This window comes from Accipiter gentilis, chromosome 32 (genome assembly GCF_929443795.1).
Source record: "Accipiter gentilis chromosome 32, bAccGen1.1, whole genome shotgun sequence".
NCBI lineage: Eukaryota > Metazoa > Chordata > Aves > Accipitriformes > Accipitridae > Astur > Astur gentilis.
In genome coordinates, this window is record NC_064911.1 from 15,741,698 (window position 1) to 15,766,488 (window position 24,791).

Below are 24,791 nucleotides of genomic sequence, written 5' to 3' on the forward strand. Positions count from 1 at the left end.
CTCTCTGATCTTTCTTTCATTCACCGGGGGAAAAAAAATACAATTTCCTTCCAAATGTCTCCCCCAAAAGCTTTTAAGAGATAAACATTTCCCCCCTCCTTTATTCTAATGTAAACTTGAACCCATAAAGTTTCATTAGAAGAGTGTAAATCTTTCCCCTCCAGAAGTTATCTGCCATGTTTCTTCTTATCCTTTGGATGACTGCAGTAATTTTTACACTGTGCTGTCAGGAGTGTAATGTTAAGTGCTTCATTAATGATGATTTGTGCCATTGAAAAGTTTAAAATGGGCAGATCCTGGCAAGGGCCTGACATTATTTATTTTCGCTCTTCGTATTAAACTCTGCAAAGAACATTTTAAGAGCAGTTTTGCTTCTATTTGGGGATGCTATAAGCAATATTTCACATGCCATTGCCTCAGAGACAGCATTAATCGGGAGAACAATAATAATGGCTGCAGACATTGCTAATAAATATTTGCATTTATTTGTAATAAAAGGGATACATTTCACCGTGCGAAAGGAAAGAGATAAGTAGGGAGATGCTTGTCTGCATTTGGAAATGATGATGATTCCGGAGATTTGCTGCTTGAAGGGTTAAGAAATAATAATTGGACCTCGAGGACCCAAGCCCTGCAGAGCGTGGTGCAGCGGAAAGAAAATAGAACTGGGAGCTGGGGATTGCCCTACGGGACAGACTGGGGCTCCCTGGGGTACCTCGAGTAAAAGAAAATCAGGGGATCACACTTTCCTTTGGAGATAGGGAGGGATAGGATGGAGCCAGAGGTGGGATGGGATGTCTCAACGCTCTGAAGCGCTGATGGGTTTAGCTCCTCACCTGGCTCTTGGCTTGGGACCTGCTCCTGGGTTTGGGGGGTTTCCAGCATGTTATTTGCCTCGAGAGTGAAGCAGGGGGCAGAATTCATGCTAAAATACAGGTGGGATAAAATAGTTGCAGCACAACTTAATGTCTGGAAACTGAAAGACTTTTTTAACATTTCACTGTCTGTTGGAATATTAACCTTTTTCTTTTTTTTTTTTTTTTTTTTTTTTTGTCCCTCCCTACAGTATATTCTAAGTGGAAACAGAGGCTCATTTGCTAAGCAAAATTCTTTGTACAAAGATCAACACAGGGTGGTATAAAATGCATATGTTTTTGTTGCTTGACTACAATTTTTGCAAGGTGTTGTAAAAACATGAAAATTATTGGAAACAAATCTGAAGGAAATGTAAAATTTGGTCTATTTGATCTAAATAGACATTTTACTACAGCTCAAATTTCACATGACCTCATTTAAACACCAGGCATAGGGAATGTCAAATGCTAGGTAATTCCATTTGTGTGTTTTAGTTCACTCTGACTATATTTCTCTAGGCAGACTGGGGCTTAAGTATGTACATTAGTAAACTGGAGAGAATTACTTCTGAAGATTTGAGGCTCTTGTCTGTGAACTCCAAGATGGATTCTGGAAACAAAGAATGGGAATAAGCTGCCTTTCACAGTCAGAAAAAAAAAAAAAAGGTTAAAAGTGCCGTGTCCCAAAAATCAGTTTTAGGAGCAGTATTAAATAACTTTGCATGAAAGGAAAGGTCAAACACAGTATTAAAGGGCTCTGAATTAAATACCCTAGAGAAATTAAATTGTTAATAAAGACTCTTACAGCCCCTTTACGATTAGTGTTTCTTGGAACTTCGAAGAGACCAGATTGCTTGGGCAATGTAAAATGTCACTGGAAAAATATTTATTTAATCAGCATGGACTAAACCATATGAATCTTTGCCTGGCTTAACTCAGCTGCAATAATTTTCCAGCCCACATCTGCAGCGGTCAGATACCAGCCTAGCTGGGTCTGTGGTTCATAGTTCAGTCATTCATTGGTTCCCCTGTACCGGAGAAATCCAGCAATCTGTTTTATAGAGTGAAATTCTACAGAAATTACAGTTGCCACAATAGAAATAATAACCCAAAGTTAGATGTAAAGGGGTCCTCATGAATTTCAGTGGCCAGATTGCTATTTATTTCAGTACGACTGGGGAAAAAAAACCCCTGCACGAATGGGCTAATGACAGAGGAATTACTTACTGCAGATTGTATTTAATTTTACACTTAATCAACAAGCATAATTTAATTTAGGGGTAGAGAAAAAGAGCCAACGAGGAGGTACTTGCCATAGGAGGAGTCTGCAGGGGGAAGAGGAAGGAGGGATGTCCAGCTGGAAGAGCAAACTGGTGCCAGTGCCCGCAAAGGGGATAGAAACTGGGATCCCTCACAGCTACCGCACTTCTCCTCACAAAAAAGAGATTAACTTCTCACTAGGTTGCAGGATGCGGCAACCTTGACACGCTGCTGGTCCGTGGGATGATATGAAAGACAATAAAAGAAAGGAATGCATTCAGTGTAATTGATAGGGAAAAAAATTAACAGAGAAGCAGCAAAGAAATTTTTGTGAAGTAAAGCTTGTCGGGGACAGGCCCACCTTATGAGTTGTCCAGGCAGTGCTATTCCCAACAAATCCAATTAATCTGAAGTAGTGATGTTTATATCCAGGATTATGATGACCTCATGTCAGCAACAATTTGCTGGCAGTGTTAACAACAGCAGAACTCATACTCAGAAACTCCCGACACATTTAAAGCCACACAGATGTCATACGTCTACTCCCAGTGAGCAACACAAGATATTAACAGGCTCAGCGATCAGTTTTAAAAAAGTTTTATAAAGCCTACGTACACCCATTTGCTTTTTGACTACTGAAACTGCCTTGAGGTTTCCTTTTCCCCTCCCGTTTTCTCCACCTAAAAGTAGCAGTTTAGGAGTCCCATTTCCATTACAGATGCTGTTGGCGCATAACAGGAGAGTGCTTGTGGAGAAAGCTCTGGATTAGACATGCTCCCTGTGGAGTGCTCAAAACCCATTTCCGATAAAACGTGCTATTTGAGTTATTTTTCCTTTGTAAAGAATCTTCTGCAAAACCGTGCTGCAGCTTGGTCACGGTACACAAAGTGTGCGGTGCCCAACACTTGGTGTACGAAGAGAAGCTACAGCCGTGATGGGTAACGGCCCAAGCGTAGGGTCTGCTTAGGAAACTGCACAACCACCAATAGAACCGTGTGGAGTTTTTCAGATTAATGAATTACTCTCTTGAAATATATCTATCAATAAATCAAAATAACTTGTCAATGTGTGCTGAATTTCCTAAGTAGATTAGCATTCCACACCTTCCCTCCTTCCCAACTAGTACACGAAACCACGATTTTTTTAAACCTATTTTTACCTGGTTCTTCTCCCACCATAAACCTGGATCTGTTTGCATATTTCAGATTGACCATGCTGTGGAAATCTCAGTTGTTATATTTTAACATATTAGGGAACTGGCTAGATAAGGCAAATCCTGTACAGGCCCACTTTGAAAAAAGGCTGAAGTAAATATTCAGTTTGTGTAAATTATCTGAGGCTCCATACACAGAGAAAAGAGGATGCATGTCCTGAAGGAGGCAAACATTGCAGGGGGGGGTTAATGCCTCATCAACTTAGTCATCAGAGACTCAACTATAATAAATTAATCCTTAAGAAACCAAATTTCATTAGTTCCAGTCCTCACGGCACTAGAATCTAAATAAAACTTCCTGACTTTTATGTGTCAAATGATGTTTTGAGGTTAAATGGATCTCCCCCTTTCTCTCTCCCCCCACCCCCCCAATGCACCACAGTTAAATATCCTGAAAATTAAAGAAAATGTTGAGTCTCAAATGCAATCTTCCTCACTTTAGGAAGAACACTGAAAAATATTTCTTTAGGGTCACCCAAATGTATTTTTTTTTTCCATTTTTTATTTCTTTACCATGATTTAAAGTATTTTATTTTCAGAGTTTCAGCCATAAACTGGAGTCCCATCTGCTTTGCCACAGTTGGTGCAGAACAGCATGCGTGGTAAAACTTGCCTTTTATTTTGTGTAGTGTCTGTAAAGAAATACCCATTTCTTTCCGTGACACCAGACCAGAACTGCTCTTTCTTTCCAAATCCCATGATCCAGAAGAAGTGGGGAGCACAGAATTACTTCGCGTGCAGTCTTCAAATTTGGGCAGGACTGGGCGCGATTATAGCTGCTCTGCCAGATCTGCCTCCTGTCTTCTGGCAGGCAAGGTGATGCTTTTCAAAACTGCTATGTGACCAGAAAAATAGACTGGAGGAAGACAGAAAACTCTGCCTTTAACTCTGATGTGAAAAAGAGAAAGGAAAGAACAAATAGGATTGGTGATGTGCTGTTTTAAACCCCTTTGAAAGCTAGTAATAGAAATCATGAGGCCTTTTTTTGCAGGGAACACATCGTGGCCTTCCACAGGTAGACGTAAGGGTGCTCTGAAAATGCTATTTAGTCTGGGAACTGTGTAGGTTCACCCGTGTCCTTAAACTAGCCAGCCTGCCCGCTGGAAGGGTCACTGCCACACTGGTGGCTGCATGAAGGTGACAGATGATTTTGGCTCATGCCAAAAAATGGGCAAAGTAACATCATGCCTGTCTGCAGAAACTGTGTCCTTTGTCACCTTCATGCAGGCATCATATATCAATCTTAAAAATAATGAGTTTTTCTGTTTTGTCCTTATGAACAACAGGAATGTTAGTCCAGGGTCTCACCGCTCTGGAAAAGTGGGAGGAAAGCGAGCAGCAAACAAGTAAAGCAGTAAAAAAATGGGAAGAAATCATTAAAACAAAGGCGGGGGGTGGGAAGGGAGGAATGTCATCCTCATCTGAGAGGAAGAACTTGGAGAAACTGAGAAAGGTGCGAAAGCATGACATAGCACTAATGGGGGGCAAATGCAGATGTAGGGGTTTCTCCTACACCAGGAGAACCTTTGGGAGGTGACCTTCATCTCACAAAGTTGTGTAGAGGGGACAAGACAATAAAGGAACAAAAAGCAGTGTGCTGTAATGTGGCCTAAATTGGATATCCTTTTTTTCTTTTTTTTTTTTTAAGAAAAAGTATTTCTGAATCTTCATTTCCTAATCAGGGAATGTCACAGTTCCCTGGCAAATCCATGAAATAGGACTTTGTCAAGACCAGCGATGATTTTGATAGCTGGGCTGAAAGCTTTTCAGTCATATGTTAAAGAAGGGGAAGAAGTTTATTAAAGGAATTTTTCTTCCAACTTTTTTACTGAGTCAACATGAATTCAATGTTTTGTGGCAGTCTGAATAAAAAAGCCATAAACTCTATGAATCAAACTCATGTTCTCTTTCAAAGACTGGGTGTTTTTCTTATGAAAAGTATCTATATCTGTGAAGCCTGAATACTTCCCATACTTTGACTACAGAAAATGCAGAAAGCCATACAGATCTGGTATATCAACACGCCACATTCGCGAAATGACCGTGCGTCTACTTTATATTGTAGTTTGAACCAGGATCGCATTTTTGTCTCCGCTTACTACGCCTCACATCTGAGAATTGTCTTGGAGAACACAAACTAGATTCCTCGATGAAAGTGAACTGGCAGATACTGTCCTGGTGTCTACGTAAGGCACTTCAGCCGCTAATGAGCAATTAATCGATAAAGCCAGAGTAAAGCTCGTCTGGCATACGAAGTGCTTATGGTACGTATGACAGGGTCGGGGCATCATCAGCAGACCCGCTCCCGTTGCTTTGCATTACTTGCTAATGTAGTCACGGCTTAAAAGCGCCAGCACCCAGTGCTCGAGGGAACATCTAACCCACGGGGCTAAAGCGTATTTCCCAGTTGCCCGTTCTGGATGCCCACCCTGGTCCTTTTTGGTCTGTGTGCCACGGCGGGAGCTCAGCGTGCGACGTCTCGGGGAGATCTGGCCCCACGGCCGGGGGCTGAGGTGTGGGGTGTCTGAGCAAGTACCTGGGCTGGAAAACTCAGGAATCAAGACGGTTGGGTGTGCTACGCTAACAGAGACCAGCTGTCCACAGCTGATGAGAAATAACTGCTCCTGTGCCGAGTTGGAGGCACAGAGGATGAATTATTTGGGGCCAGAAGGTTTGTCTTTATGTGGAAATATTTCTCCTGAGAGTCCCGCGTGTCATTCTGGATGGTTTCTGTCTGACAAATGTAAAGCCCTGTGCTTGCTGCTTTTCAGAAGTCGCAGCTGCCTTAGGCAAATAGGGTATCTGTTCTGAACGTACATTAACCATTCCTCTAAACTCTGCTTGAAATTCAAATTAAACAGATAATGTATGAGAAGCCATAAGTTACTGGTAACGTGTACAAGAATGTTTTACCTTATTCAAGGCAATCGCAAAATTAAGGAGAAACACAACAGGGAATACAGGGAAGGCCCCAATTTTCTAAAATAATATTTTCTTTTTTTCCCCTCAGAAAACCCCAGTCTGCCTCCTCAGGTGTAAGGCCTCATTCCAAGGGCTTTATTTTTAATGAAGAGAAACCACCTCAAGGTTAGCCTTGAAAAAACACATAGTAGTATATTATCGTACTAGACAGACAGCTTTGTTAAATGATTTTTCCCTTCATAGGTTTCTCAGGCTTCTTAGACCGTATGTGTGAGCAGTATAGCACATACAGAAAACAATTTCATTCTGGACATAGAAGAAGAGGTCGGAATACGTATCACCATATAGACACTTGTACTCGCTCATAAACATACATGTATACTCACATGCACTGCCAAATAATCTTAAGAACCTGTCTTTTGCCATTCTGGCGTGCATACAGCTACAGAAGTATCAGTATCTATATCATTTTGACCATCTATATTTCTTTCTGTGAATGATAAATAATTAGTGGTGTAGCTATAAAGCTTATGTATTTCTAGCCAATGACACCTTCAAGGTCCCTCTGCTGCCTACTGCTTGACCTTGGTTTAAAAGCACACAGAATGGAAACCTTGAAACCAAGATCAGCAGGATTCATTCTGACAGAAAACAGATGCAGCACAATAGAGCAAAATACACATTTAATTTTAATCTTTTTTTAAACAGCCTGACTATTACCAGTTCTTAAAAAAATCTTAAGGTACAGACTGTCCTTCACACAAGTAGCATACATTTTAATACTCCAATTACATTTGCATCGGATAACACTGCAACTACAATAACTATAGCAATGTCTGTATTATTCCTCCCTTTAGACACGGTAGCAGGAGAACACATACGTACCTGGGGAAGTAACATAACAAAGGGCTACGGCCTTAAGATGAGCCTTCTTAATGAAAGATTCCTGACTTCATAAAAGTACAATAAGAAGCACTTTATTTCATAATATTTGGACAGGAAGGTTACGAGGCTTCGGTATAGACAGATGATACACAGTGATGTGACCTTAAAGATACTGCTTTTGTCTTATGTTACTTTTCAATTTTATGTTCTGTCTCAAGCCAGCTAATCTTGGACACGGCTTAATAGGCTTCTCATTTTCTGAACGGGAACGAAAAGAATATCTTTACAAAGTGGGGAACAGAATTTGAGATCACGTCACACCACACCGGTGCCGGTCCATATGAAATGGACAAAACCAAGCCCGGCTCTCCAGCTGCGCTCGTCCGTGGGCAATGGTCACCGAGTAGAAGGCTGTTTCAAGTCTTCCCACCAGGACGACCGATTGCCCCTGCATTATTCAGTGCTTTTATCGGAAAGAAAATATAAACTTTTGCCGATATAGGTTTACAACGTCACAAAGATGAAAGCGGTGCTTAAATAATAAAAAGAGGCAGATCACTCGTACAAAGCTGCCTGGATTGCTTAAGCTGCTCGTGACCAAAGAAAGAATGTCTTAATATTGCTAGACCATAGGAATGAAGAATATAGGACAATGTTTATGAGGTTATCCTGGAAAGCAGCAATACTTGAAAGAATTAACTTAGAATAATGGTAAAAAGGACTAGCGTTATAGTTGGATGAAAAAAGGAGGACATACTAAAGGAGTAGAAAAAGATACTTATAGTGGCATCTGTAGGAACAATACTGGAAGACAGTGTACATATCCAAAGTCTGTTCTTCATAAGAGTATGTGGAGATGGTTTGTAAAGACAGGAAGGTCTTGAAGACCTTTCTAATGATTTGGGTAATTTAAAGAATCATAATGTGAGCATCTGATTTTTGGAGGCACCTGAAAATAAACTACATTCCACAAATGGTTGAAGACTCAATGTAATAATGATTGTTGATCCTACTCTGACAAAGTAAAAGACGACTAACAAATTGAAAAAGTGTGTGGAATGGATCACTGTGACAATTGAATCTTTCTGTCATGCCACAAGACATTTCTGCAACAGCAAGGACTATTCCTTCTTTTTACACAGGTAAGCATTGTAGAATCTGCTAATCCATGACTCAACCTTTCTCAATTTGTGGACATATAACCATTTTTCAGCATACAGGCACAACCTTTTAGAAATTTCATGTATGCAAATGGTTAAAGAATTTCTGGACTTGTTCCCTTCTGTGAATTACACAGAAGCAGCACATAGGCATCCAGAGGTTTCTTCATCACACATTAAATAACACAACATTCTCTTTTCTGTAATGGGCATCTTTATGGACCTCAAATCACCGATGTAGTCTCTTTCCAATCTCTCCATTTTTCTACTTATCCAGTTCAGTGCTAGCTTGATGACAATCTTAGCCCTATAATTCAGCCCAATATTTGCAAATGCAAGAATTGCCTGATGTTTCATGCTTCCTTCTGGTGTTTTCAGGCATCACCATGTCATGGCTGGTCTCCCAGTTTAGCACGGACCAAACTTCTCTTTTTGCCTTTTAATAGGAAAACAGAAACTTTAATTCTCCATTTCCTTAGGGATCACTGTCTTCGGGTATAGCCAGAGAGCCCTTGTAGGACCTATTTTAGTAAGCTGGTTTTCATCTTTGTTTCCATTCCTGCGTACACACATAACCAACATACGTTCACACCCATACCTGGATATTTCTGAAGCTCAAAAAAGTTTGATTGTAAAGCTAAGTGGAATTGTGGAAAGAAAGTGCTTAATTTATTCTAGGAATATGGTTATGTATAGTTGAACAGGAGGTTTGTCTGCTGTGTTATTATACAAGGTCTTTTTTTTTTCCTTTTAATTTCTTCTTTATAAATTGAACTTTTTTGTGGGAAAAAGAGCAGATAATAATGAGAGCTTTAAGCACAAAATGTCTGATGACAAGAACAATGAGAAGACAAGCAAGATGAATAAGAGAATAAAGACACCGTAAGAATGGCAGAAAAAATCCTGGAAATCTGCACACAGGCCTGGGAGCATATTATTGAATCTGAACCATAAACTGTATTTAATAGAATTTTATCCATTGCACCTAACTACAAGGGTGAATGCAGGCAGAGGTAGGAAATATTTCTATGAATTGTTATGCTTACTGTTTCTCTCTTCTATTTCTTTTTATTGATAACCACTTGAAACTAAATTAACTTTTAGTTAAGACCCTTTTGTCTATAAAACTATAAATGCCCTATAGCATGTTTTTGAAGGCAAAATAAGCTCCTAACCTGAGAGACAAGTAAGAGGAGCCTGAGGTCTTTTCATCAAAGCAGCCTAAGAAATGGTGCATTGCGGACTTCAGCTAAGATGGCGCAGTTAAAGGGAAAGTCAACTGATCCCAGGAAGAGAAGAACAAACATCACCATTCTTTATAAATTAGATTTCTAAATTATTGTGGGGGATTCACAGTTCACAGTTTTGGGAAAAGGTTAAAGCAAGAGATTTTTGTTATGCAAGAACAAATCTCTCTTGGGAAATTCATTGCTGTTTAACTGATCCTCTGACCGGTTTTCCACCATTAGGTTGCTGGAACAAAGCCTGGGGACCAGTCTCCTCACCAGTGGTTACTGTGATGCTGGTTAGGATATGTCATTACTTCTGTCTGTACTGAAGCACCATAAATTAGTTAGCAAATTATGTATTTCACCTTTTAAAACAATGAAATCAGGTAGAGATTTATTTTTTTTTTTTTTTTAACATGAACTGGCCTTCACAGGCTTATGCACTTGGCAAAACCTTTGTTTTATATTTTAGAGTGCTGCTTTAAGCTGCTTAATCATAAGTAGAACTTTCCCCTCAGAAGCTGCTTATGTTGTTTTTGAAGATCTATTCATGAATGGGGCAGGTGTCAACTTCTTATCTTTTGAAGTGGTGTATCTCAGGGAGTCTGTTTCAGCTCTGAATTAACCTGCAGCTCTTGCAGGCAAACACAAAGCACTGACAACTCTACAAATACAGACAACTCTATAAATAGAGACCAAGTATTCATACACTCCAAAATGTGTGCTGATCACTGAGAAATAAGAAATGGACTTCAGAATATTGAAATACATAGGAGACACTGTCTTAATTAGATTCCTGTATCAATTTAGAGCTTAGAAGAACATTCTCAAAAGGCTTGATTCAAAAGGAAAAAAACAATACTTCTGATTTTCTGAGTAACAGCTGACAATTTCATTTTACTGACATCTTCTAGATTATAATTTGGCAACAGGTTGTTTTTTCTTTTTTTAAATGAGGGTCTATAATAAGTCCTACATTACAGTGAAATAAAATACGACTTTAGCTTTGGCTTTGTTCCAGCTCTTAAGCCAGAAATTGAATTTTTAATAATATCAATGATTTATCTTGAAATTAATATATTCAAACTACTGTTTAAACATTAATTAATATTAACTTTGCTTCCAAAATAATACTATTTATCTAATACCTAAAAATACGGAGCAGAGCATGAGGCTCCTGCTTATCGGCTGAGTTAAGCTGTTCAGCGAGTTACACTTCAAGCATTTAGAAATTTTTTTAGAAATTAACAACTCGACTCTATACTTCTCAATCAATGTGTACATATGGGCTTTGCCTACCTCTTTACCGATAGTGTAATTGTGTTGAAAATGTAACAGCAGCTGAGTTAGAATCGGTGTGGAGGCTGGCTGAAAGCTACCGAGTGGGTTTGTTGCAAGAAGAGAGTCCCCTTCCCTCCTTCGCCCCGCCTGGCCCGTGGTGACATCTCCTCTGGTCCTTGCCAGGCAGCTTCTGGGACTCCAGCATGTCGTGACGTGGAGCCCTTGCGCTGCTTGAGAGCTTAGAATCATAGAATCATCTAGGTTGGAAAAGACCTTTAAGATCATCAAGTCCAACCACCACCCATGCCCACTAAACCATGTCCTGAAGTGCCTTGCCTACACGGTTTTTGAATACCTCCAGGGATGGTGACTCAACCGCTTCCCTGGGCAGCCTGTTCCAACGCCTGACTTCATTCGTTGCATCTCCAGTTAGCTTTATTACGGCGTAAGACATGCCTCTGGCCATCCCTAGCCATGAAACACTGACCAACTCATTTTCCAAAGCTGTTGTGTTTGGCCAGTGGTACAGAGCTTCAGAGACCTCAGAGAGCTGCCTGCCTTGTCAGTGCTTACCTCCAACCAGGTCATAAAGCGACCTGAGATCTGGGAATCCATAGTTAACCGCAGCATTACACTGTATTTATACAATAATCATAAGTCACTTTGGACGGTCCATTTTCGGGAGATGACTGCCTTGCTCCCCAGACTGAAATCTCTATTCCCTCAGCCTTGTGACTCTCAATGCACCTTTAGCCATATTTTAACCTTCAGCACTGCACTCTCTGTCACATCGTATCGCTTAATACGTGCTGTCGAGCACAGCAACATTGCACCACCAGGTAAACCTCAGTGACTTCTGTATGAAAAGCAAGTTCATTTGCCTGGTTTTTAATAAGAGTTCCCCTTTAATATGAATGCTTAATATGAATGTTCCCCTTTAATATGAATGTTGCATGCATGCCCTTGACATACTTGCTCGATAATAATAATAATAATAATAATAATAATGATGATGATGATGTCTGCGTACACAAGGGTAAAACAGGGTAGTTTTTGCCATATTATAAAATCATGCTGGTTTACTGGGTTTCATCTCATTAGATTTAGTAATTCTGTTTAAAAAGCCAATTGAGCTGTAAACCACAATAGATTTGGGGATGTTTCAGGAATGACTTTAATCTCTTTACATTCAGAGACACCTTCCCTGCCTTCTATGTATTTTATATGGAATCTAGTGAAGTAATGGTAGCTGCAGAGAGGTAAAGGAGCCCTGAAATGCAGTTGATATTTCAGATGTATCAATAGTTTATTCTATGGCTTTACAAACTGTATGCCTTTACAAAACCACATTCTATGGCGAACAAAACGTCCTGTGCTGTTTCAAAAAAGAAGCTACTGAGGAATATGATATGGGGTTGCTAATCCTCACCAGTCAAACATCACATTAATAAAAAGATAATGGGAATTTACCCTATATAATCTTTAAGGGGAATTTTTTTTTTTTCAATTTGTCTTTTGGTTGTTTTCACCCTTTGGAAGGAATCTATTTGTTTTCAGAAGGGTATAAAATCCTAGGATCACTATTCCGACTCTACCATGCACAGGAAATAGAGACCGCGCTGTTTATTACTCAGCAACATCCCCCTTTTCTGTCCCTGTTCCCTGTGAGGGATGTGAGGAGCTGAGATTTTCATTACCTGTTGTCCCTCTGGCCAGGATGCAGAGACGACCCGTTCACAGCTTTTTCTTGGAGATCTTGTTTTCCCAATTATCTTCCTGCGCTATTTGCTTGTGACCATCCCAGTGCTGTTAGGGAGCTTCCAGCTCCCACTGGCTCCTTCATGCTGGTGGCAGCCGCTCACCATCCCTGGCAAGCCCGGCCCATCACTGCTCACTCCCCTTCCTCCACAGCTCTCCTATGGACACCTCCAAATTCCTCAGACCCCCCGTTTGAGTCTCCTGCGGTCACCAAGAGGGTTTTTCACACCAACCAACTCCAACGTGGCGCGGTCTCCTTAGGCTCCTCTGAGCCTGCAGAGATGAGGGAGCTGTGCCTCCAGTGCAGCTGGATACAGTAGGTGCCTAAAACTAGTCAGAAGGAACAGTGTTCTTTGTTTCTGAGATCTTAGACAACATTATTTTACCTTCTCCAAGATATGTACAGTGCTCTTATTGCTATTATGGCTGCAATTGTATTGATCATAACTGTGCAATTATTGTAATAATACGACAGTGTATAGCAATAACAACGATATTAGTTATTTTATCCATTTCAGTGAAAGACCTTATATTCCCAATACGGTAACACACATTTACTGTTCTACCACAGAAGAATGGATTTCTATCAATATAGGCCAAGATTTTTTCCTAGAGGCCCCTCTAGTTAAACCCCTCAATCCATTTTTAGGAAGCCAATTGCAGATTCTTGCTACTCTTAACTTTTGACAATGGGTTCACTTATGTGCTTACAAGGAGAAAATTTTTCTAAATCTTGGTTTTAATTTTTAATTATGGCATGAATATCTCAGATTCATCATAGACATTCAAAACATAATTTTCTGTTTAGAAAGCGGAAGCCACGCATTTTCCTCAAATGAACACTGCATGTATTGCAGTTTTTACTGAAATGTGACAGAATGCATCTCTACAGTAAAATTTATGGTTAAATAAATACCAAACAGGACTGGATAGGGGAAAACCAGCAATATAATCCAAACGCTTCATTCCAGGGACACTGCTTTTGTTTCTAGATAAGAATTTCTTATACTTCATACTGATAATCTTTATTCATAGTGTTTCACTAATGCAAAGAGATTAGACACTGACTTTCAACCTGCCTTTACCTCCTTTCACCACACAAGGAAATTGTGTAACATATTGAAAAAAGCAGCAGAAGATACTATTGGCCAAAGACCCATTCAGATCTTCAGATTATTAATGAAGGAGCGATACAGATTTAGTAACAATAGAACGTACCTTGCCCCTTTTAAATACTTAGGTTTAGGCATTCCTAGTGGAGAATAAAAATATCTGTTGCATTTGTCTTACCTGTTGTATGCTGGAGAGGGTGTGGCAAGACTGGTAATTTGGGAGGAATATTCAGTGACAAACACAGTCCTAGAAGGGGGCCAGTGCAGTCCAACTTTCAGCCTCTTGGAAGATAATGGTAGGGCCAAATTCTCTACACTTCCCCATGTTCTTTCAGAGAAGATAATGCTTTCTTCAGTGTTCACCTCAAGTGTCATTCCACTCAGATTTCAGAGCCTGCTCATAAGGATTTAGGGAAATTAATTGGAAAACCTTCTCCTTGAGAGTTTATGGAAGCGAAGACGTCACCAAAGTGATTAGATTTAGTCATACGCTAGTGAGAGACAACGAGAGACTGAGTGGGCTACTAGCAAGCACAGATTTATCTCTGCAACTGCAGCCAAGGAAAAGCGTCATTAAATCCTCTAGCCTTTGCTTCATTACTAGGTAGTCCTTGTTATGGCCTTATTTTCTCACCACAATAACCAGGAACGGGAGCTTGGCCAAACCTCTGTAGAAGTGGGCTGTGGTGTGGGAGGCACGGATCACATTGCTGCTCCTTGGGTCACCAGGCAGATGCGTTTTTGTTTCAGTGGTGTCTCCTGCAAGTCCAAATGAGGAGATCCTGAGGAAGATGGTGATGGAGACAAAGAACTGATTTCGTCCTAACTCAGGTTGTATCTTGGCTTGAACCACAGCCCCCAGCCATTAAAGCGAAAACCAAGTGGCTGGCAGACACTGCTCCTTCCCTTTTAGCACGGGCTGCAGCACAATTACATACGCCTAAACTGGGTGACTATAACCTTCTTAGTAGCCCTTCAATTAATCCAAAGATTTGCAAATAGCTTTCTTAGCTTTAATCTGCTTGCTTTTATCCTTTTCCTGCTACTTTGATGGATTGCCCAAACAGGATAAACAAGTGACAAGACAAATACTTTCAGAGGTGGGAAAGTACCAAGTTCGCAGTGCAGAAAATGCATGTCCTCTAGCGCTGCAGCCTAAATTTTACCTTAGGAACTCTTATTTCTGGGAAAGAGTAAGACGATGTCACCTTTCACCTGGCCTACTGGATGTGTTTAAATTAGCGCTTTAATTTGGATCTGGAGTAAACTTTTGAAACTACTCTCTCAACCCTTCTTGCTTGCGGTGCTTTGGTGTGCACCATGGGACAGTCTCAGAGCGTGGACTGGATTTCCTTCAGCTGAAACCAAACCCAAAGGAATGATCCAGGAACACACCTACCGTGCTCCAACCACTAATGGGCATTAATGGGCTCGACTACAGTAAATCTGAAGAAATCACGCTCTGCACTCAGAGGGTGAACGCCAAGTCTCCAGATGTAATGGTTTCGCTCTACGGATCGGTTCCCATTGCCCTTTTTGACTTGCTATGTGGCTGTAAGCAGACGTAACAATTGCGAATTGTTCAAAGCTCAGACAGAGTAAGCAGTTCTTATTTTATGCTGCAATAGAGCTGTCATGCTGCTTAGGTGTGTGCATACATAGCTTGAATATATAGAGGCACCTCAGGCTGGAGCTGCTTCTATCAAAGACAGGCTTTTGTAAGACAAAAAAAATCCTAAACCAAAGAGGAAAGTCAGGATTCCTGCACGGGGAAAGCAAATCTACTTTGCTTTCCACGTTTGGAAGCCAGCAGCATTATTGTCAGTGAGACAGAAGGACCTATGCTATTTTCTGTGTCCGAAGACTGCATATAGGCACCAACAAAAACTTCACATTGTTATGTGAAATCTGCAGCGGCAGATGGGATTAGTTTCTAGCAAACAGAAAGTCAGAGTGAGGATCTAGAGCTCGGAACCGTATCGAGTGCAGATGAACAAAGGACGTGACTGGAAGAGGAAATTCAATGGTTTATGAGGGTAAGGCATCTAGATGGTAAAACTGAACATCGTGAGACAGGCACGCGGGAGCTACAGGGGCTTGCGAAGCATTTGGGGAGGCACTGACAGGTATTGACGGAAGAAGAGATGTTCAGGGTTGCTGCGACTCTTTTAAGCAGAAGTACCCGTAACATTGCTCAGGCTAGGAGAAGGAATAGTGTCAAAAGCTGACACTCGTTTCTCTGACTGGTCGTGACAAGAGTCACATCTATTTGCTTATCAAGCTTGGGAGACACCTGTGGGAAATCTGAGTTAATTCTGGGCTGCCTGGTTTTTTTCCCTTGGGCCAAAATAATGGAAAGAAATACAGCGGAGAAACTACAAAATATTAGATTCCTCTGAAAATGGTTAATGGGGCAAATGGCTACTGTATGCAAAAAAAATTATTTTACATGCTTCCTGAGGATGTGGTAATAAGATCAGCCTGCATGTCTTGAGCCATCAAAGAAGAGATTGTGCAAAGTATGTCCAGCTCCTCTTTAGATCCACAAGACCTGTGAGTGCTCAGCACCTTCCTCAAGTCCAGAGGGGATGACACAATCTGCAGTAGACTTCTGGTGATTAAATACAAATATTTAAAGTAAGTTTAAAATGCTTTCCAAAATCTACTTTTACAACCTTAATAGTTCTATTCAAGGCTGAAAATAACTTTTGTTCTTTCACCTGAAATTCATTAAGATGCTAATTAACAAATCAAACATAGCTCATTAAACAAGAACATAGTAAATGTAATTTTATTCAAAGTTTCACCTTGGAAAAAAACAACAATCTCCTCAGATGACAAAGGACTTGCAAGTACTAGAGAATACAATAAGAGAGAAGGCGCAAAAAACATGCAGGTATACTCTTTCACCATGTGCCTTCCCTAACTGGAAAAAAAGGATAGAAATGAAGAGTCCTGTTTTCTCTGCTAGTATTAAACAAAGACCGATGACAAATATTATTGAACTGAATAATAAATAGTACTCCCTGTGATCTTAAAAATAGTTACTTCAATGTCATAAAACATTTATTTGAAAAAACCCTTATTTTCTTTTAATTCTATGGGATTTTTCTGAAAGGTGAAACTATTTTGATACTATTTAATACACTTCAGTGAAAAATTATTCTTTCTCAGTAGAAGTTTCAGGGGATTAACAGCTATCCAAACACTAATCTTTCATATCATGCATCATTAGCAGAACTAAAAACTCATATTCTACAAGGTTTTGGAGCACAGCTGTAGAATACCCAGAGCACACCTTCCAGCAGCAGAAATTAAGTAAGCAGTTGCATGGTTTCATACAGACCTCAGCTCTCTTAGTCAAAGGGTTTCTACTAGAACAGAAATTTCATCCTTTCTGTTCCAGACACCAGCAAATCAGGTAAGCAGATAATACTCACTTTAAACTTGTAGTTACATTGTTTGCTGGATCAGGACCGTAGCTGAGGTTCTTGATCTTCAGCAGAGGATTATTGCTCAGAGGCACATGGAGATTCAGACAGCAGTGCCGTGAAGTAGTATTGCATTTGTAGCAGCTGTATTTATTAAAAAAAAAGCTGTTAAAGTCTTTTGTGATCTGTGAAAAAAAAAATATTAAAAACCCCAAGAAACTCCCCCTCCAGGAGCCTTTTTCTTGTTAGCCCAGAGTGCTGTGATTTGAAATATGGCTTCGGTAATGTACTCAGCATAGAAAATTCTGAGTATTCCACTGGATAAAATGAATAAAAACACTAAAAGGTTCCTGCTAAACAATGAGATTTTTAAAGATATGAATAGCATTCAGGCCTTGTTTATGAGGCTGAGGAAGAAATATGTGAAGGAAAATGCTTACTGTGAAACTGGTTTTTTTATAGGTCAGAATAATCTCCCCAGCCTTAAATAATTACTTGCACATCAGTGTAGCCTGCTTACTATGGAGGAGAGGGGAAGAAGAGGGAACTGGCTGATCCATCCCTTGCAGCTCCGTGTAGGATTTTTCCCCTGCCTCTGCTGGCCATGTGAAACGGATTTGGAACTCCTCATCCTCTTCCCATCCAATACAGTGAGGACCCTGTCCTGCCACTCAAATACAGTCACATTCTTGCTAGCTCAGGTAGCACAATGTGAAGCGGTAAAAAACGTGATCTCCAATGCAGTCACATCAGCAGGACTTCCTACTGAATTGCACTTATACTGCCAAAACTGCATTTTAAAAATATAGCTTCCTTTTCTCAAAATTCATAGCTTTACTGTGCTGGCTATTCTGATAGAAACAATCCACAGACCTACCGGTATAACTGCAACTGTTTTCTGCCAGGGAAAGCAGCTCCTAAGATAGCTTCCCTAAGATAAACAAGGCAATTTATTCTAGGAAAAGAATGCCTACGTGGAAAATTACACTGATGTAACTATACAGATGGAGCAGTAAGTTTCCTCAAGACTGATCCTTCACTGTACTTTCAGGACTGGTTGCCTGAAGTTAGATCCCTAAATCTATTTTCTGGCACACAGACAAGTGACCTGATTTTCAGGAGTGCTCAGTGCTCGGCAGATTGCCCAGGAAACAGTTTACTTTTTAGTCACTACTGCTACTTTCAGAAATACTGCAAGACAGATGAATCTGGGTTGCAGGGTTTCCTCCAACTATTTATATATGGTAAATTTTCTTTTCCACTCACCTTGCCAAAAAATAGAACAATGCTACCAATTTCATTAATTTTCATTCCCTTAATTAAGAAACCCTCCATGCTTAAACAGCATCTCACGTTATGACTTTTCTCTAGCATCTGGGAAATGGTACAATCAAAATGCCATTCCTATCCCACGTGATATATGATTCCTCCAGGGAAAGAAAGTCGAGACCACAGATAATGCATTCTCCCTTTCTAGCTATTACAGACATTATTTAATACCGCACACAACTGTTTGTTCAAGTATATATAAATGTCTTCAATGAACTTTAACCCAGAATGCTTTAAAATGAAAGATACAGTCATTATGGTTGGGTAACGGAGAGAAAATTAATAGTCACAGATAAAGAAAAATACGATTTACGACCTGTCGGTTGTTAACTAACTAGTACGCGTGCCCGCACACACGTGCACTCTCTCTCGGGAAGCGCGGCCCAGGAGTGACGGCGGCGTGGGACGTGCTGCCTTCTGGCTTCTTTCCTGCTACGGGGCACCGGTCGGATCAGGGAAATTGCTGTGGGAAGGGAGGCGTTTGGGCAGTTCAGACTGTTTTCCCAGAGGAGCATTGGGTGATGCCACAGCTGCTTTGACACGGTCGGGGTCAACGATTTGCTCTTCAGTTGCGCACATGACAGTGCTAATACACGTTGTTCTTCATTTAGGATTTGGGGCACTGTCACAGCCTAGTCCTAGTAAAATATGAAACAGTGCATTGTAGATTGTTACTGTGCTGAGATTTTTGGAATGGAACATTCACATCTTTTTATATAGTTTTACTTGCTGCTATTTGAACACAATGAAGAAGTCTGTCTGCTTGCTCTAGTTAACATTTGTTGTGGTGGTTTTTTTAAGTCATGTCTGACCTTGTTCATGTTGTTTTGTTTAGTGTCCTTGAGCTTAGCTTTAATCTTAAATAAAAGCACAAGAAATGCTACGTTTTCAAAGGCAAAGCTGAAAAGCCATTGACAACAAATATTGCAATATTTTTATTGCACTTTACTAAACTCTTCTACTTGTTAGGAGCTCTGATTCAACCAAGCTAACAAGGTTATCAGATTATATGTCTATTGTCTTGTTATGACTTCCTTGGCCGAGTTCCTGCCGTAAACAATGCTGATGTGAGGCTTTGTTCAAGTAGCAGAACTGGAGGGAGCTGGAGGGAGGGAACGGTGCGGGGACGAGGGTCATGGAGCTGTCAAGGCCTCCACGGCGGTGGTGCGGCGGGGAGTGCTACCCGCGGTCAATATTAATCAGTCTCGCTACATGTGCTCTAGGTAGTCACTGCCGATCTGTGACAGCCAAGGACCCAGGTCTGGGAACCTGCAAAACATCCCCCAAGATAACAGAGACGCAAGCAAGCAGGACATTGCAGATATTATTTATCCGAGCTGACACATGCCAAAAAACCTTTGGAGGGAGGTAATTAAAACCATTTAAAGGCAGTAAACCTATGCATTAACTTAAAAATACATTTCCACTCGCTTCGTCGTATGCCAGAGTGCCCGAGTTACAAAAGGGACTGTTTAAATTTCCAGTAAAAAGGAAACATCATTGCATGCTACCTTTTCTGTTCTTCTGTGTAAATGCCACGTGCATTCAGATTTCCTCTAAGCACTGTCACAAACTTGCTGTCTCCCTGCCGGTGTAATTAATATATGCAACTATTGCTTTCTACATACCAGAGAATGCCAGGGCAGCAGCTGCACGGTTGCAGAACCCACATTAGCGTCACGCCATTTGGCTAGTAATTCTGGTCACTTTTTGGACTGTCACAGCACTTTGAGAAACAGAAAAAATATTAACCCTTTCTATAGTATCAGTTGGTAATGTGGAAGTAACAGGAGTACCTCACGGGACTATGGCAGGATTTACAGCAAAATTCAATATTGAATTTTTTCTGGAATGGTGTATGTGGAAGTAGAAGAGACGTCCTGGAAACCTTTGGTGCTCTTTCCCCTTCTTCCTCCTGCTCCCAGCAACTTTCAAGCAGCTAATGTTCTTGTTCACATACTCACCAATAATTAGGGATTAGCTGAAGACTCCAGTGAGTCCCTGTGCAGGTACCAAATAGGGATAGGAGACCTTGATTCCTGATGTCCTTCCACCCATGGGGAGATCTCCTGGGGCCGTACCCGGCCGTCCTCCCCATCTCCCCCAGACAGGACCCATGTCCTGCCCGTCCCCTTCTCTCCCCGCGGCTGGGAAAGAGTCAGCCGCGCTGAAACAGTCCGTGTCCGCACCCAGGCATGCCCCTTGGTAGGACAAAAGCTCCTCCAGTTAGTACTTTAAAAAAGCCTGCTGTAAAATGCGCTTCCAGACTGCTTTTTTGGGTAGCAAGGTTCTCGCACTGTGTGCGTACCATGCACAAGAATAGCGTTATGATTTCAAAAAAATCCTCTGGCTCCCGACAAAGCCTTGCTGGGTCACATTCGTTTCAGGCCATTGCAGTAAGGTATTTAACTCTCAGGCTGTTTGATGTTCCTTGCTTCCTAACACTTCAGAATCTATTTTACTTTCAGGTCAAATACAAACAGGGCACTTACTATTCATTACAACTAGGCATGTGTTACTAGCATTGATAGTGAGTCAAATTTTACTTTTTCAAAGGGAAAAGTCACAGGATCCAGAAGGGTTTGTGTATGTATTTTTCTTTTAGATGCTGGGTTTCACCTGACCTTCACCTTTGGCAGTTCTCTTTGTACCAGTACAGTTTCAGTGGATAGAGCTAAAACCAACTCACACGGGGACTTCACCAAAACGTCTTATCCCTATAGAAGCAAATAACTGAGTCCAGTCTTTGTGATTCAGGAGATGGTGATCTACACAAAGGGCACCAAATGCTTCAGCAGAGCCTTTAAATCTCCAGACCCTTTGAAGATTTGGTTTTCAAAACACAGGGAAATTGTGGCATTACAATTAGAGAGGCCTGGGTGAGCAGTTCATGACTGCAGAGTACAGAGACAGCTTAGTCATTTGGGTTCTACAGCTTGAAATCCCTCCTGAAGAGCCACACCTCTAACCTTTCAAATCAAATACGATGGCATCCCCTACGACCACCCGTGAGACACCCCCCCCCCCCCAAAAAAAAAATCAAAACTGAGAGAGAAAGAGAGGGAGAAAGAGAAAAGACCATGTTTCACATGGGAACACCTGGCTAGTAGCAGTCCTTCAAAAAGGATCTGGGGACTACAGTGGGTGACAAATGGAATGTGAGTCAGCAATGTCCTCTTGTTGTGAAAAAGGCATACGACAAATTAGGATGCATAAACAAGGGTAATGTTTTTAAGGCATGTCAAAGACTCTTTGCCCAGCATAGCGGGGAGTTGGCTGCATCCAACTCTGGACACTGTGCCAAAAGTGTAGAGAGTGTGCGCAGAAGAGTAACAGGATGATCAAAGTGGTTCCTACATTGCTGGTAGGGAAAAACACAGCAAGTGGGTGCATTATTCTCCTTTCTGGAAATGACAAGAAGTCACAAGCTTAAAGTGTCACAAAAAAAAAAAAAGGTGAAAAGACAAGATGGAGGACTGTGCAGCAGTAAAGCAAATTGCTTTGGGAAGTCGAGGGAATCCTGTCCACATAGGATTTTAAGAGCAGGGTAGACACACCTCTGGTAGGAGTGACATATAAAGCTTTGGTTTCCTCAGGCAGAAGAGGAAAACGGATCCGTGCAATTCCCATTTCGCATGAGAGTTTTAATCACTGAACCTCCAGGTGAAAGGGAACAAGAGGTGTTCTGTGAAGTCTGCTTCACATGCTCCATTGGGTGTGGAAAGGGAGACAGTTGGGACATTATTTGTCTGCTGAAGTGAGTTTTCAGTTTTCTGCTTGGCACTGTCCAACCTAGGGGTTTTTTTTTCAGCACATCCTGATGTGGCTTCTATGTTCCTGTGTATAAGTATCCATGAAAGCTGGTAGTTTTAGATATCCTCAGAGGTAAGTTGAAAGCAAGCAGGAATTTTGGAGATCTGAACTTTGGATGTGGATACTTATCAGCTTTTGGTCTCCCTGCATCCTTTAGAGGAAAGACTGTCTTGGAGAGATGGCAGGCAAGAAGGAAGATGAAGATCCAGGGAACTACAGGCTGCTCAGCCTGACCTCAGTCCTTGGGGAACCAATCTTCTTGGAAGTCACTTCCAGCCACATGAAGGACAAGAAGGTGATTGGGAGCAGCCAGTATGGATTTACTAAGGGCAGATTGTGCCTGACCAGCCTGATCGCCTTCTCTGAGGAGCTGACCGATAGCGTGGACGAGGAGTGGATATTTACCTTGCCTTTAGCAAGACCTTTGACAGGGTCTTCTGTAGTATTCTTAAATAGGTGAGTTATAGACTGGATGGTAAGAGTTGCAAATCGTCTGGATTGTTGGGCTAAAAATAAAAAGATGGTGATCAGCAGTACAAAGTCCAACTGATAGCAGGTTAATAGTTGTGACCCTCAGGGTTCATAATGGAGCTAATACCGTTCAACATCTTTATTAACGATCTGGACATCTGCCTGGGGAAGCAGTCAGTACGAAGGAGGAGGAGGGCAGGTTCATTCAGAGGAACCCAGACAGGCTGGGGAACTTCATGAAATCCAGCAAAAGCAAAACCAACGTGCTGTACCTGGCACGGCACAACTCTGCGCAGCAGTACATGCTGTGGGCTGACCGACTGAAAAAAAGCTTGGCAGGAGAGGACCTGGCGAGACAAGAAGTTGAACATGAACCAGCAGCAGGGTCCTGAAGCAAAGAAAACCAAAAGCGTCCTGGGGCACAGCAAGCATCTCTAGGGAGATGATCCTTCTCCTTTCTCTGGGCACTGCTGAGACCACAACGGAAACCCTATGGACAGTTTTGTGAAGTACAAGTACGAGAAGGTTCCAGTATGAGAAGGACACTGGTGCGAGTCCAGCTCAGAGGTACCATAGCGGGCAGGGGGCCGAAGCACACGAGGTGTTGAGGAGCAGCTGAGAGATGTGTGTTTGTTCAGTCTGGAGAAGAGATGCCTCAGGGGACATCTCACTGCTACCTACAACTGCTTGATCAGAAAAGACGGAGCCAGACTCCTCTCAGAAGTGCGCAGTAAAAGCATGAGAGGCGACGGCGAAAAGGGAAATCTGGCACGATACGAGGAAGAACGTTTTCATTATAAGGGTGGTCAGACAGTGGAAGAGGGGCCCAGGCAGGTATTGAAATTTCCATCCTTGGGGAGATTCAAAACATGACAAGACACGGCCCTGAGGTATCTGCTCTAACCAGACCTGCTTCCAGCCCACAGGGTCCTGGGATTCCATGCAAAACTCTGGACCGGAGTTTCCTTAAACAGATTACTTAACACAGGGTTTTGGTTTGCAGATTAGGATGAGTAAAGGACAGCAATACCCATGTGATCTTTCTGTTTGAAACTACTATTTAGATGAAAATTAAATGGTCAGGCAATGGGCATTAAGATGCTTTTCCAGTATTGAGGCTGCTATATATATGGTATAAGTGAGCAGAGAATCTACCAGCAAACCCTGGTGGTGCATCGATCTTAAAGACACTTTGCCCTCCTATCTGCTCCCTAGCTGTTCACCTGAGAGGTCTGAGGAGAGAGAAAAGATCTCTTCGGCATTAGGTGTTTTCCTTTGGTATTTGATTAGGCATGCTTGAATTTCTTAGCCTTTTGTATCCTGGGAACAGGTTGGTGTGCATCCAATTTTGCAGGGAGCGATATATGCCTGCTAAATGTATATCTGCTCCCCTGCTTCCCTTCCCTCTCTCACTTCTATTATAGAACCAGGAATACACAGCATGAGTCCATAATTTATTTAATATTATTACATATGTTTCACAACACAGTCTGGCTGGCTTGCCATAGCTAAACTACCGATCTTCAGGGCTCACCACCAACAAAATGTATCTTTTACTTGAAACAAGTTTTAATTTGAATCACAAATTCTTTCATGTCTGATTTATCAGCAGCGTGTTGTACGGTAAGGTTATGCAGGAATGAATCACTTTCCAATTCAAGCTCTACAATACTACCAGCTTATTGAAATTACGTATATCATACCCTTCAGGCATTTCAAGTGTACTGCTAAAATTTCAGTAGACAATTCCACAGCGTGCAATATTATTAAGATGAGCGGGTGCTTTACTTGAAGTTCATGCCTATCAGCCATAAGGCTGTGCCAGGCACACGGTTCTGATTTTTAAAATAATCCTTTTTTAAGTTTTTGAAGGATGACTACCAGACTGAGTCATTTGCAGCTGGACAAAGATGACACGCCATGACCTGATCAGTGACGGCGACTTCTTCGTATACGCCTTATAGAGCCCAACATAATCTTAACTGGGACAACCAAACCTTTAGGAGCCATACATACAGGGCTCATGAACTAATTAAGAATAAGCTAACAAGCTCATGTGAGACCTGAGCTCCT

General features: G+C 41.4%; 1 long non-coding RNA gene across 5 annotated transcripts in view; it reads right to left on the reverse strand.

Annotated features, from left to right (window-relative positions):
* Positions 1-1,866: 1,866 nt before the first annotated feature.
* LOC126053083 (uncharacterized) overlaps positions 1,867-24,791 on the reverse strand; it is an 83,868-nt gene continuing 60,943 nt past the window's right edge. Inside the window, exons 3-8 of one of the 5 annotated variants that reach the window (XR_007510262.1) lie at positions 18,751-19,072; positions 17,115-17,249; positions 16,124-16,285; positions 14,309-14,433; positions 12,502-12,892; positions 1,867-2,342 (exon numbers count right to left, since the gene is read on the reverse strand). This is a non-coding gene — a long non-coding RNA (uncharacterized LOC126053083). Of the gene's footprint in view, positions 2,343-10,824; positions 11,043-12,501; positions 14,434-16,123; positions 16,286-17,114; positions 17,250-18,750; positions 19,073-24,791 lie in introns of those variants that run through there. The other 4 variants (XR_007510260.1, XR_007510259.1, XR_007510263.1 and 1 more) reach the window with 4 other exon arrangements.